Source organism: Peromyscus eremicus, chromosome 8a (genome assembly GCF_949786415.1).
Source record: "Peromyscus eremicus chromosome 8a, PerEre_H2_v1, whole genome shotgun sequence".
Taxonomy (NCBI): Eukaryota; Metazoa; Chordata; class Mammalia; order Rodentia; family Cricetidae; genus Peromyscus; species Peromyscus eremicus.
Window position 1 is genome coordinate 81,559,492 of NC_081423.1, and position 14,049 is coordinate 81,573,540.

The window sequence follows — 14,049 nt, forward strand, 5'->3', positions numbered from 1 at the left end:
TGCAAGACGGTGAGCTTGGAGACTCGGCTGCTGCCCTCTGCCCTTCTAGGAAGAGGCCACTGCTTTCTCCCATCCCTCAATATGCCCTGGACTTCTCCTGGCCCTTCACTCCATGACATTTCCCCCGCATCTGCTGCTGCTGCTGCTGCTGCTGCTGCTGTTGGAAATAGTACGCAACACTCCTTGCAAAATGTTCTCAGTCCAGCGCTCTGCAGACTCCTCAGACCTCTCTCCACTGTCCACCTGGCCCACCATGCCTGAATTTCTCTTTCAGGGTGACCAGAGAAGGAACAACCTTGGAGAAAGCCCATTATCCTCTACTACAGAGCCAGTGACCTTGAAGTTGACCTACTGTGTTAAGAGATGTCTGTCCCAGAATAATACCTGGGGAAATACCCTTTAACGTGTTCATTATGGTAAAAAAGACTCAAGGTCCTGTTGAGGGCTGAGCAAGGGCGCTGGCTGACTTCTAGGTTCTGTGTCTTATGCATCCCCTGCTAATTGCCATCTCTGGTACTAGATGTATCCGAAGACGTCCCCTCCTCTCCTGTCCCACCTGCTCAGCCCCTCCTATACCTGAGTGCACGCCACAGGCTCCCTAGTACACCATAGTAGGCCCTGTAGTCTAACAGCCTAACCCACAGTCTCCAGCTGCCATTGAGACATCCGGCCCTCTTGCTGAAGACCAAGGTTTCTCCTGGGATGGTTCCTTAGGCACTTAGGAATAATGGTGTGGGATGAGTAGACCGATATAGTCCGAAAAAGAGGACAGAAGTGTGTGTGTGTGTCTGTCTAAAAGGACAGACATCCCTGACAGTCCCATAGCTGATATAGCTAAATAGCCCAATGGGAGTGGCAGAATAAAGTCCTCAACCCCATCCTCGGGGCCCAAGGCCAAATCCATAGGCTCAGGAGAGGCAGAAAGAAATGTCTGTCTGTCGTTGTGTGGTGTGTCTTGAGATCTGATACCGCTCCTGGCCCCTACCCATGCTCAGATCCCCCCATCTTTCTTCCAGTGGGTTAGCTTTCCTCCATCAGTCCTCAGCGCTGCACCCGCTAACCAAGTGGGGGTTGGTAGTAGAGGGCAGGGAAAGCCTACAATCTGGAGAGTGGGCTTTAGGACCCAACGGGAACCGTGCCTCTTGCAGCAGCCTAACCCAGAAGCAGGGGGGAATCCTGAATCGAGCTGAGAGGGCTTCCCCGGTTCTCCTGGGAACCCCATCGCCCCCCTGCCGGCACACACCTGAGCAGGTAGGATCATGCACACCCCCTCCCAATTCTCCCTGGGCCTTCTTTTGCTGGAGTCTCCCTGCTCGTGCTCCGGCCGCTTCCCTCTTCGGCAGTTCAGGCTTTCCCCATTACTCCTCCCCCATTGCTCACAGTAGTCCAGGGAGGTGGGAGCCTGGGAACCCTGGGGCGTTGGAAAGCTCTGAACCCGAGACCCCCGGAGCGCCTCTCGCAATTCGCCCCCCCCCCCCCTCAGGCGTGCTCCATTCTCTAGCTAAGAATGGAAAGTGGGGGAAGGTCTGCCCAGGCCCCACGCCCTTGCACCCTCCTTTGCAGTATTGATTCAACCTCCCACCCCCACCTCACCTAGACTGGAGAATTGGGAAGTGATGGCCAGACAGAAAAAGTGGAGAGGGCATGAAGGGAACCCTACTCTCCCTGAGGGATTCTCCCTTGCTTCTTCGAGGCTTCCCAGCCTGGAGCTCGGGACTTTGCCTCCACTCCCTCTCACTATGTAGGGAGCCCAGGTCCTCCTCCTTCCAGATGCACGACGATACAGATACACTTGGGTGCACAAGGGCTTTGTGGATGGCTGGCGGAGGTTTGCTGACCTTGTTCTCTAGGGAAAGTCCTTTCCGCTTACAACTCTCATTCCTGCCAACACCTCAGTACCTAGTGCGGAAGCCCCTCCCTTGAGTGCCTGTGTGTAACCATGTGGTTGTAGGACCTATAAATTTTGGATAAAGGTTCCTGTATGCATCCAAGGGGAGAGATCCCAGTGAGGCCCGAGCCAGATCAGGCTCAGTCCAGATGGCTGGGGAAGGGGGTGTGGACCAGATCTGGAAGGCCTATCAGCCATGCCAGCTCCCTGCAAGCCTTGACTTACAGAGCCTCAGGCTCCTGGTGTTACCCTAGAGCTGGGAGGTCCCTGAGCTCCTGCCCTCCTGCAGGCTCTCTGGGAGAGAGCTGGATGGTACCTACTGTTTACATTGGCTGGGTTTCCCCTCCAGTGGTGGGCTGACAGGCCCTGCTTCCTGAAGATGGGGGCATCTCATCATGGGTTGGTGGGCTTATGTGAAGGGCAGGTGGTTTGTCTGAATAACTAGTAGCCATGTGTGTATCTTGCCTCTGGGGGTAGCTGAATGGGAGGGGGGGTGTGATGTGATAGAAAAGATCCAGACCCATCATAGTTTGGCTCTCAGGATGTTGTGAGGGTGGGTGACATGCACCTGTCTGCAAACTGGCTATGTGCTCTGGATTCCTTCATGTTTCCCAAGGTCCCCCTGAGGGCTGGCTTTGGAGGAGAGGGTCCGGAATGGAATGAATGGATTCCTGGGTGTGAACAACAGACTGGGAGCCAAAGGCCTGAGACTCTTAACCCTATGCATTTCTAATCTTCCTTTCAGCTAAACCTCAGTTTCTTCATCTGTGAAAGACTTCTGGCCATAGCTAGGCTTACCTGACAGTCTCCCGGCCATAGAAGGCCCCAGGAGATAAAGGATGGGGAAGCCCCGTGTAAACTCGTTAGGACTGCAGAGCTCTAGGAGAGGAACCCTCCTTAAATCTGGGTCAGTCTCTCTCTTCAGTTTCCCTCTACCACTGCCCAGGGGACAGAGGAGCCTTGCAGGGCTATTGCCTGAGGATGCAGAACTTCCTCAGAGCAGTAGCTGGCCCTGTCACCAGGGCGCTTGCCAGACAGCACAGATCTTTGCACCAGGCTCTTTTTTTATCTTCCCCTCAGAGGCCACACAGCTTAGTTCAGGAGCCTCTTCTCCACCTTCCTTTCCCCATCCCTGTCTGCGTCCTTGTCTGTCTCTTCCCTGCCCAGTGGCCTCCTTGTCCGGCTCACTGGGCAGGAGCCCTAATCGGATTGGACAGCTGAGATATGTGCGGTGACTGAAAGCAGGCGAGCAGGCAGGCAGGCAGGCGGGAGGGAAGCCCCTGGCACTGCCCTGGCTCCCGCGAGAGAGAGAGCACCACCTTGGGCTTGCTGACTCCTGGCTTGGTCCCAGGGAAGGGGAGCCAGAGGAAGCCCAGGGAAAAGGACGGCTAGGGACTAGGGACTGGAGGTCGGGGTGGATCCCACACCTGAGGCCATGGTTGATGCTTAGCCTTAAAATGCAAGCACCCTGGGACCATAGGTGGGAGCTAGGCTGTCTCCCCTCTTCCTGTGGCTCCGCTTTCTTCTCTCTTCCTGTTCATAGTAGTATTTGCTGCTCCAATCCAGCCCATCTTGCCAGGACCTTCCTATGGGTCATATCTTGTAGCTACCAGGGCACCGTGTGTGGTGTGCGTGTATGTGTGTGGTGTGATGTGTGTGTGTGTGTGTGTGTGTGTGTGTGTGTGTGTGTGTGTGTGTCCCTATCGAGACTGTTTCCTTCCCTCTCCTTGGAGATATTTTTCTCATTCACTCTCTGGGCTGGAAGCCAGGACTCCTGGGTTTCCTCTTGCCTCACAGTACAGGGCTCCCTTGCCGGCCTCCAGAGAGTCTAAACTGGTTTCCTGAGTCCTGCATGGGGAGGGCCTTCCCCTAGAGCTGGGAGGTGTCAGAAATCCCGGATGGGATAGGTCGCAAGGTGCTATAGCCTGTGGCGCCAGTGAGAATAGACTTCTCCCTCACGACCTCTGATTCAGCTTGGGGGCCGTGCATACCCAGCATGGTGGACATGGCCTGGTCCTGCCTCCAAGCTTCTTGCTCTACATGTGGGTATCCAAGATCTTCTGCTACCCTGTTGGCTGTGGTATCTGGGGGGTAGGGGTGCCTGTTGAAACCCCTGTATCTGAACCATGTGTATTTTGGGGAGCAAATGACTAGCATAATTGGGACTGGGGTACTAGTTTGTCTTCCCTCCAGTTGGGCTGGGATAAAAGAGACACACCAACTTTACCAAATGCTAATTCCCTCTGCCCTCAAAAGACCAGTGGGTAGAGCCAGGCCTTCCCCTCTCGGTACCCACAATGTGGTTGGCATTGATTTGTCAGAAATTGGGAAGGGTTCCCTCTAGACCAATTGAGTTCTTTCTTCTCCCACAGGGCTGGGGCGACTCTGTGATTGTAGGCACTTATGAGCAGGCCTTCCCCCACTAGGGAAGGAGTGTGGGATGCCCCAGAGATGGCCAAGTTGGCACTAGCCCCAGGGCTGGAGTGCTGGACACTGTTCTGAGCTGAGAGTTAGTTGGTGGGTGAGGGCAGGGCACAGGCCTCCCTGCCCCCTCATTTCCTGCTCTTTGGGCAGCTGTGGGCGAGAAAGGCTGTGGGGACTGACTATTTTTAGTTGGTCTGTCCCCTGGCAGGAGGGACGTGCAGAAAAGCACGGGGCAGGCAGAGGGGCTGGCCAAGGTGAGGGTAAAAAGGCAGGCAGAGGAGTGAGGAAGTGCCAGGGGTAGCCGATAGAACAAGGAAGTGTGTTGGCCAGGGGAGCAACCTTGCACAGAGGGGCTTGACCCAGCTCAGACCAGCGGAGGAGCTCTGGGGACTCCTCAGGGTTCTCAGTTTCCCTCAGGTCTGAAAGGGACTTTTGAGGCCCAGACAAGCCCCTTCCCCTCACAGAGGGGAACCAGAGAGGGACATGTTCGACCCTAGGACTCTCATCCAGTTAACAGCTTTGCTCCAGGTGCTTGCACCCTTCTTCTCTGGTCTCTACCACGCGGGTGTGCTTCCTTCCCGGTTTGCAGCAAGGAGAACCTCAGGCCAGGGACCTGAGGGAGGGCTGGTTCCCCTCTGTGCCTGTTTGTGCAGGGTCTCTGTAAACCCCAGCTTGGTTTGTTTATATGTCCACCATGTGGAAGGAGTCTGTATCCAGCCTGGAAGAAGGTTGGGGTTGGGGTTTGTTTGGGTGGCCTGTGGCCACGGGTGTGAATGGAGGTGCTGGACAGCTTCCAGCACATTCCCAGGCTGGCAAGCTGTGGCGCTTGGAGCCACCTTTCGGAAGGGACATCCCGTCCAGCTGTTTCATTTTAGAGACCTAGAGAGGGCCAAGGATTTGTCCACAGTTGCGAGATGAGTTGGGGAGACAGATGGAGGACATGGATCCAGATCTTCAGACCCTCCAGAACCCTTTGTGAGCCTGCTCCTGCCATGCCCGGGACCCATGCCCAGGACCCATGCCCAGGACCCATGCCCTTGCCTCCTGCACAGAAAGGGAGTAGAGCAATTAGCAGATGCCCTCTGAGGCCTAGGAGCAGAGGCTGGTATGGGGAGACAGTTTGGTAGGTAGGGAACCGCTGTCTCTTGGGAATCTGTCTGTCTGCATTCCGTCTCCCTGAGGGGCTCCATGTTGTATGGGTGCAGAGAGGTGAATGACGCCCCCCTATAGTTGTTCCAGAACCTTCCGGTGTTGCCAGCTAGGGGGGGGTTGTTGCAGATGGGGCTGAAATCTAACACCTACTTCCTGCTCTGCCCCCTGCCACTCAGCCTCCCCATTTTCTGGCTGGCCACCTCCTCACCAGGAAGCTCTGAGTGGGTCACAAATTATGGTACAGGAGCCCCTCCCCCCCTCTCCACTCAGTTTCCCTGTCTCTGGGGTCCTGATTTATCATACCCCCCCCCCCCAATCAGGCGTGCTGCAGTGTGTGAGAAATCAATAGAGCAAATGGATTGAGGCTGTTCAGCCTGTCGACTCCCTTTGGGCCCCTCCAACTCCGCTGGGACCCTGTAAGTTCAGTCTGCCCCTTTCTGGTTTAACAGAGACAGAGACGCGCGGAGCACAGGAACTCTGTCTGTCTCCATCTCTCTCCTGTTCTCCCTCTCACATAGGCTGGGCTGGTCTAAGCATGACAAATACTCTTGAACATTTATTTCCTAGTTTGGGTGGAGTGGGGGTGGAGGGGCTCAAAGGGCAGCGGGCTGCCAGCCAGAGGTGGGGAGGGAGGCAGGTGGGTGAGGGAGATGCGGAAGGAGCTAGAGAAGGGATTGGGTGACAGCCCACCCCATTGGCTTTGGTAACTCAATCCCTGGCCCCACCCTCACGATTTCCCTCCTGTTCAACAACTTCAGCAGCTGCTGGCAGGAGTGTGTGTGTGTGTGTGTGTGTGTGTGTGTATGTGGGGGTGGGGAGGGTGAGAGGGACTGTGGGGGCAAGAGTGCTGCCAAGACATGTTTAAAGGAGACTCATAGCCTGGGTACAACTTGGGTGGCGGGAGGAGGTGGGCTAAGTCAGAGAGAGAGAGTGGGTGGTGAGTGATGGGCAGGGGGGCAGGCTGCAAGGGGGCGGGGCAGGCTGTAAGGGGGCGGGGCGGCCCTGCCCAAGGGTCTCACTCAACTTGTTGGCGCTAGAGCAGAGCTGGTATCGTGGGGCTGGGCAATCGTGCGGAGGTAGGGGGCCAGCTGAGCCACAGTTCGGTGCTGGATGATGAGGCCTGCCTTCACCAGGGGGCGCATGTCACTAACCAAGGAGGCCATAGCTGGCCCCTGTCCCTGATCCTTAGGCCATGCCTGCTGGGCAGCACAGCCCTGGTAGTGACTAAGTCGCTTCTGTCCCGGGGCTGGCAAAGTACCAGACTCAGCCCTTCTCGGTAGGTGAGTCACGGCCCTGGCATCTTCCCCGGATGCGGCTGAGTCACCAAGGCCATGCCCGCCTGGTAGGTGGGCATCATGCTCGGGCTAGGGTGGTGGTTATATGTGTACCCTCAGTGTCTTCCCTGGTCTCTTTCATCTCCTGGCGCTACCCACTAACCTGCAGAGCCAGGCAAGTGTGATGCCTCCTCCACATGCTCTGCTGAGGTAAAGGAGGAAGTAGCAGGGCTTCAGAACAGAGCGGGATATGTTTGGTCTGAAGGAAACGGGGAGTGTAGTGGTGATGGCCAGGCTGGGAGCAGACAGCTGAGTCTGAATCCCAGATCTGCCCTGACGGACTGCATGACCTTGGCAAAGCAATTCGTTTGTTGTTGTTGTTTGTTGTTTGATTTTTGGTTTTTTTTCGAGGACAGGGTTTCTCTGTGTAGCTTTGCAGCCTGTCCTGGATCTCACTTTGTAGACCAGGCTGGCCTCGAACTCACAGAGATCCGCCTGCCTCTGCCTCCCGAGTGCTGGGATCAAAGGTGTGCTCCGCCACTGCCTGGCTCATTTTTGTTCTGTTCTGTTCATTTGAGACAGGTTCTTACTCTGTAGCCCGGGCCAGCATGGAACTTACTAGTAGCCCTGGCTTGCCTAGAGCTCATGGCCACCCCCTGTCTTAGTCTCCCAAGGGCTGGGACTATAAGCATGAACTGCCACATCCAGCTGGTTGGCAATTGCTCTTTGAGCCTCAGTTTCCTATTCTGTACTATGGGAACGGGACTCGTGTTGGACCGAAAGAAGTGGATCCAAGATAATCGCGGGAAGTATACCTTATGGATAAGTAAGCCGGGAGGCTGGGGGAGGAGGAACGAGTTAAGGCTGGTTCTAGCAAGTGCCTCTGGCCGCACCCACCTCCAGGTGGTCTTGGAGAGACAAGTTTTCCCCATGCCCTCTTCTTCAGATACTGCAAACTCCTAATGCTTGCTCCCACCTCACCCAGGACGCTGAGGTCATATCTACGCACCACCACGCCTGACGTAATGTAATGCTAACTCTTTGCCTGTTCTGTTTTGAAAATACGGTCTCTCTCTGTAGCCATGGCTGGCCCAAACTGGCCTTGAACTCCAGCAGTGCTCCTGCTGGACCATCCACCCCAAGTGCTGGTGTTGTAGGTTACAGGTGTGTGCTCCCACATCCTGGCTTAATGCTGTTCTTCAGGAGTTCCCACAGGCTGCAACTCCTTTCATGACTGGGAGCTGTCACTGGACAGCTGTCATGACCTATCCGAGCCCTCTCTGGCCTCCACTAGTCTGAAGAGGGACTCTTGTCTTGGGAGGAAGTGTCCTGCCCACCCCCACAGAGCCTGTCTCCTTTGTGCAGGGATAGTAGAGGCCCTAGGAGTCTTTCCTAAAGAGTCCCCCCCCCCCGGGGGGGGGCTCTTCTCTTCCTAGACTCTTGTTATAATCTAACTTCTCTGTTCTCCTGAAACAGCATCCCTGGCAGAAGTGGGTGGGAGCCCTGTTTTGAGACCAACACAGCTGCTGCTGCTGTGGACTCATGACTCCTGCACCCCCCGCCCCCCCCCCACACACCTAGGGACTTCTGCAGGAGGAGGAGGGTAGGGCTGGACTTTGGACCTGTAGTACTGAATGCCCTGGGCATGAAGGAAGCCTCCCAAAGGTGTGCAGGCTGTGTGGCCGATCTTGTATGTGCCTGAGCCCTATGGGAAGTAGTTTGTGTGAATGAGCATGGATTTCCTCCATCATCTCCACATGGATCTACAGCTACGTCTGTTCAGAAGCATGGTCCACTCTCTGCTTCATGCCCTTGTATATATACACACACGTCTGTAGGTGCTTTTTTTTGTGCTGGGTGTGCATATCTGTCTTTGAGGTGTACACACACATTCACACCAGGAATGTGTGTGGGATTATGCATTTGTGCCAGGGCGTGTGTACAAGAAGAGTGTACCTGAATCCATATGCTGGCAGGTGTGCCTGAAGGCTGCCCATGGGGGAGGCAGTGTAACTCTGTGCATGCACACTTGAATTTTCCTGTCCGTGAACCTTCTTCCCTTTTGGTCTGGTAGGATCTAGGCTGGGAGCTAGAGGTGGACTGGCCCTCGGCCCCCTCTTAGCCTGGTTCCTCACTTGGATGGAGGCCCCTGAAGACGGTGGGGCTCTAGCTAGAAGGCTCAAGGGGAGTGCGGGGGTGGGGGAGGGCGGGGAGTTCGTGGAGGGGAAGGGGTTAAGCATCGGCCTCCACATCTGGGAGCCATTGGCGCATTCTTGCCTGCTGAGCGCATGTTTGTGGATGGATCTGTACGGGACAGAACGGGACGGGACGGAGCAGGAGGGAGGGGCGGGCGGGGCGGGTGGTTAGCACCGGCGGAAATCCAGACAGGAGCGGGAGACTGCTCTGGCCCAGCGGGCGGGAAGGGCTTGGGGGAAGCACGGCTCTGCTTTGCCTAGTTTTCCCTGGCGTCCGACCTCTGGGCAGAGCGTCCCACCAACCTGGCCTGTGCTACCTTCCTAGGCCGCGGGGCAGAGCCAGAGAGAGACAAGCAGATACCCCAATTCTAGGCCGGGTTCAGCAACCGATGCAACCGTGGACAAAAATCCAATGCGGGCCTCGGACCTCCTGTTCCTAGTCTGAAAACTGGGCCACCTGGTCAGACTGAGTGTCTCTTCTCTAGGGTGGAGGCCTGGGCGTGTGGCACTTCCCTTTCCAGTGGGATGTCCTGTGGGGGCACTTGCCACTCCTCTGCCCGGGAACTGCGTGAGGGAGGCGCTCCACGCGGACCCACCCTCCTCCAGTGGACTGCTAACGGTGGGGACTTTAGTCTCCTAAATGGCTGGGAAGGGGCTTGTGACAGTTGGGGACTGAGGTCTGCAGATGGAGTAGGATTCAGATCCTGTCCTCCTGGAACACGCATGAACTGCCCTGTCCACTCGAGTGGAGTCTTCTAGAATGGAGAGGGTGCTCCTGGCCGACCCAAGAGCTGTCTTTTTGGGCGATGGTATTTGATGAAGCTCCTCGAGGGCTGGAGTTGAGTTAGAAGGGGAAAGACAGTCGGTCGCATCGGGAAGACGGTCCACTCTCTGTACTTGGGCTTTGCGGATGAGACATATAAAGGTCCCGAGAAGGGAAGTGGCTTGCTCAAGGTCAGATAGATAGCTTTCAGTTTCAGCTGACCCCGGAGCACTGTGATTAGGAGAGACAAAGACCTGACAGCTGGGCCTGGAGTCAGTGCCTTCGGTCTCTTCCACATTACACCACCTCCTCTCTTCCCAGGTTTAGTAGGTGTGTGTGATGTGTGTGTCCCTGTGAGTGTGGGCGTGTAGCTGGGGGAAGGGAGTGTGTAGGATACCGCACGCTGAGGTTCTTTCTCCGCCGAGTCTTATTTTTACTCTTTTCTCTGAGCTTCACACTCCCCCCACCACCACCCCCCTCCTCGCCCTGAATCTCTTTCTGGCGTTTTGAGGGAGGGATTCTCCCAGATTCCCACGGTCCAGCCGTGGGCTGGAAGCGTCTCCTTTAAGGCTCGCCCTTCCCTGGGTCTATTAAGGAGAAGGGGGGCGGGTGTGAGCCTGAGAACCCGCCCCTGGCTAGTGATTGGCCCGTGGCAGGCAGGGGCGGGCTTGCAAGAGGGGGAGCCTCCCTCCCACCCCAGCTCCATACCCTCCGCCCCCCCAGTCTGGGGCTCCGGGTAAAGTTTCAGCCTCCGCACGTGACTCGCCATGGCCGCTGCCGTCGCCCCGCGCCCCTGAGCCGCGGCCCCCCGGACGGCTCCTCTCCGAGGACCTCACACCCCTGACTCCCGGCAGCGCCGAGGCGCCGGCTTGGGGGGGAGACGCTGTGCTCACAGACACCCAGACGGGTTGCATCCCCTCGCTTCGAGGTAACCTCTCCCCCGGGATCCTGGGGAGCCCTCGGCTCTCTCACGTATCGGGGCCGGTGGCCTGCTCTGGATGGGAGCTGCGGGCGGGCGGGCGGGGACTGGGCGCCGGGTGGTTTCGCCGGGGACCCGGGGTTTCCTGGGCTTCCCAGCCTGCCGCTGGCGTGTCTGGGGTTGGGGAGCCCCGTCTGCGCCGCCTCTTCGCGCGCGCAGCCTTGAGGCTCCCGCGGCCGGCCGTCTGCCGTGCGTGTCCCCAGCGCTCCCGCCGTGGAGGATCCACCGCCGGGAACTCTTCTTTTTCTCTTCGAAACCAAACCAAACAAAAAGACTTCTTGAAACCTGTTTGGGGAGAGATCAGATGCCCAACGGACTAGCCCCCTCCTACTCTCTCTTCTGTTACCTGAGCCGCCCTGTGGTTTGGGGAGAATCAGCCAGGGGGCCCACCCCCACCGGAGGGAACTGGCTGGGGGGCGGGGCCCGCTCAGCTGGTGTCTCGGTTGGAGTGTGGGGGAGCCGTCAGAATTGGGTGCGGGTGCCAGTGCAGTTGGGTGAGATGCGCCCGGGGTCTTGTGTTACTTGGAGGTTGTGGGAGCCTTTTGGGGGTGAGGGAAGGACAGAACAGACCGATCGACCTAGCTTTGCTGAGGATGTCTGGGATCTAGTGCCACCCACGAGGCTCGGAAGCTGCTAGCCAGATGTGTGTACGTCGAGCGGTGGTTGGCAGATCAGTTTAACTGTGTCCCCTTTCCTCTCTGGTCACTGCCCTGCTGTCAGGCTGCTCGTGGGAAAGGGGGACAGATCCCCCAGTGTGCTAGGCTGGGGGGTGGGGGCCGACTCATATGGAAATCATTTTAAAAGGCAACAACCAACTCGGTCTTGAGAAGTTTCTTGGATTTTTGTTTTTGTTTTCTTCGATGCCCACCCTGTCTTGGGTAGGATGCCCAGCATGCTGGCGTGGAAGGGAGGGTACCCCCTGCTCCTACCTGGTGCCAGCTCCCGATTTGCAGCCAGATTGCTCCCTTCTGCCTGCTGACTGTGTGCACATCTGTATGTGTGTGCTCTCCCACAGAATTGTTCCCTCCGCCCTTTGCTCTTTATACCAACTCTCGGTTCTGCTCTCGATTCACCCTGCTGGCATGGGGACTCAGGAGTGCCATCCCTTTCTCTAGCTGAAGGCTTCCCCCAGGCAAAAGTTTTGAGGGAGGGATTTTGGGGGACCTAGTAAGGACTCCTAGGTCCTGCTAGGAAATTAGGGTTCAGGCCCCCACACTCCTCCAGCTTCTCCGGGGCTTTGTGTGGAGACACACTAGGGGGAAGGCCCCGGGTTGGAGTGGGGGTGGCCTGGAGCCTTGGGGCTTCCCCTGGGAGGGGTGGAAATGAGTCTGGGGGAGGGAACAAGAAGAGCTCTTGGCCTTAGCTGAGTGGTTCTCCCTTGTGAGGAAGAGGGATTTGGAGTCACAGAGTTGGTGGCTGTGAGAGATGGTACCCTTCCAGGGGCTGGCGCATCAGTACTGCCTGGGAGTCTGGGCCGTGAAGCAGAGAGGTCAATGGGGTCAGACTCAAGTAGGCCCTTGGGAACCTCCGATGGTGGATTTGCAGGCACTTGGAGGGTGTGAGCCTGTAGTGTATGCAGAAGGCCATCATCACTGGAGGGGTTTCTCAGATCCAGTGGTGGTTCTGAGAAGACACTGGGCTGGGAACCAGCCTTGTCCTGCCACAGCCCCAAATCTCCATCTCTTTAGTCTGACCCTGAATGCACCTGCTGCCACCCTGGGATACCTCTTTCCTTCACCTCCTACTCCTAACCATGTGGCAGTCTGGCAGGAAGCTAGCTGTAGGCAGCCTGATCACTCCTGTGCCTCCTCCGAGGGGCACAGTCACCCACACATGCCATGACGTTGTTCCTGCCAGCCTGTCTAGTGTGGGGGTGAGAACACCAAGTGGCCTTCAGGTCTGTTTGGGGGACACTGACAGACCCAGATGAACTGTCCTTCCATTAACCATTTGGTCTCTAAAGCTGGCTCTGCCTTCCCGGATCTTTCTCACCAGGTCACTCTGTTCAGATTTGGAGGTTTTGATGGACGGTCCTCAGAACTGCGTGATATGAGGGGAGGACACACCATGATATAAGCTTTAATGCTCAGATCCGTGTCCCCTGGGATGCCTGAGCAGGGAAGGACCCCTTCTCAGTTGGAGGAGAGCTGAGTTGAGCCCTCAGTGGGGTCTTCGGGGAGCATTGCCTAGGATCTAGGGTGATGGACATCTGAGGAAGGTAATCCTATCCCTTGACAAATAGGCACAATAATCCACTCCCAGCACCCCACACCCCTGTCTGGTGGCGGTTGTGGTTTTAGGAGTGTGGGGAGCTGGCAGAGCCTCTGGCAAGATGACCAAGGTTGTCATGACTTACTGAGTCTTGAGAAAGCAGTGGAGCCAGTGATACCCCCAGCTTGCGAGGCTTTGGCTACACATCCTAGCTGCCGCCCGCCTTTCCCCGTCCTGTGTCTCCCTCTCCACCCTCCTGCTGCTGTCTGGAGCCCACACAGTTTCTGTGGGATGTGGGGGCAGGGCAGGGCCTGGCTCTCCTTGTGTGTCCAGGGGGTGTTCTGGGAATTGGCAGGATTAGTTGAGGGTGTCTGGGTGTCCCTGCAGGGTGGGCGGCATGCGGGGACCTGGCCCAGAGTGTGAGAATGTGTCAGCGTTGGTGCGTGTGTCCCTAGTCTGGTTTGGGTGTGGGTGTCTCTGGCTTCGTCTGGATCTTGTCTGGATCTTGCCTCCTTCTCTGGTCCTCACCCCCCCCCAACAGGCCCCCCCAAGCTGGGACCGCCTGCCTGCTTTCCTCTCACTGCAACTGGAACCTCCCTTGCCTGTTCCAGGAATTTGGTAAGGAGGAGGAAGAGGCAGGCAGGCAGGCAGACAGACAGACAGACCTCCCACACTCTAGTCCGCCCCGCTGGCCTAGCATCACAGGGGAGATGAAGTAGGTGCTGTGGTAGGTTTTGCCTGGCTCCATTGGTCCCTCCAGCACATAAGGGCTGCCTCCTGGAGAGGGCCCTAGTTTGCCCTGAGGTACCTCGTTCCTTTTAGCATCCTGCCCCAAAAGCTCCCTGCTGGACCTCCAGGCTCCACACTCAGTCCCAGTAGCTGGTGGGGGATTAAGCTGCTGCCAGCCTGGCCAGCACCTGTTGCCAACTCCAGCCTTGTAACTAGAGCTGGCCAGTGAGGGGCTGCAAAATGACAGGTGGAATTTCTCCAGCCAGCCCCCAGCCTCTTCTAGATTTGCCTTTCCCTTCTGGTTGGAACTGGGAAAGCCCATCCCCCACCTCTGCAAGTGTCCACCTAATCTACCCTTGATACTCCTGTCTTGCCCGAGGACCCTTCTACCCCATCACTGGCTGCTGCAGAGTTAGGCAGCCCCCCTTCAAGTT

General features: G+C 57.1%; 1 protein-coding gene across 2 annotated transcripts in view; it reads left to right on the forward strand.

Annotated features, from left to right (window-relative positions):
- The first annotated feature begins 1,150 nt into the window (after window positions 1–1,150).
- Rara (retinoic acid receptor alpha) overlaps window positions 1,151–14,049 on the forward strand; it is a 45,249-nt gene continuing 32,350 nt past the window's right edge. Inside the window, exon 1 of one of the 2 annotated variants that reach the window (XM_059271720.1) lies at window positions 1,151–1,251. The gene's annotated coding sequence lies outside the window, so the exon portion shown is untranslated. Of the gene's footprint in view, window positions 1,252–10,417; window positions 10,625–14,049 lie in introns of those variants that run through there. The other variant, XM_059271719.1, reaches the window with a different exon arrangement.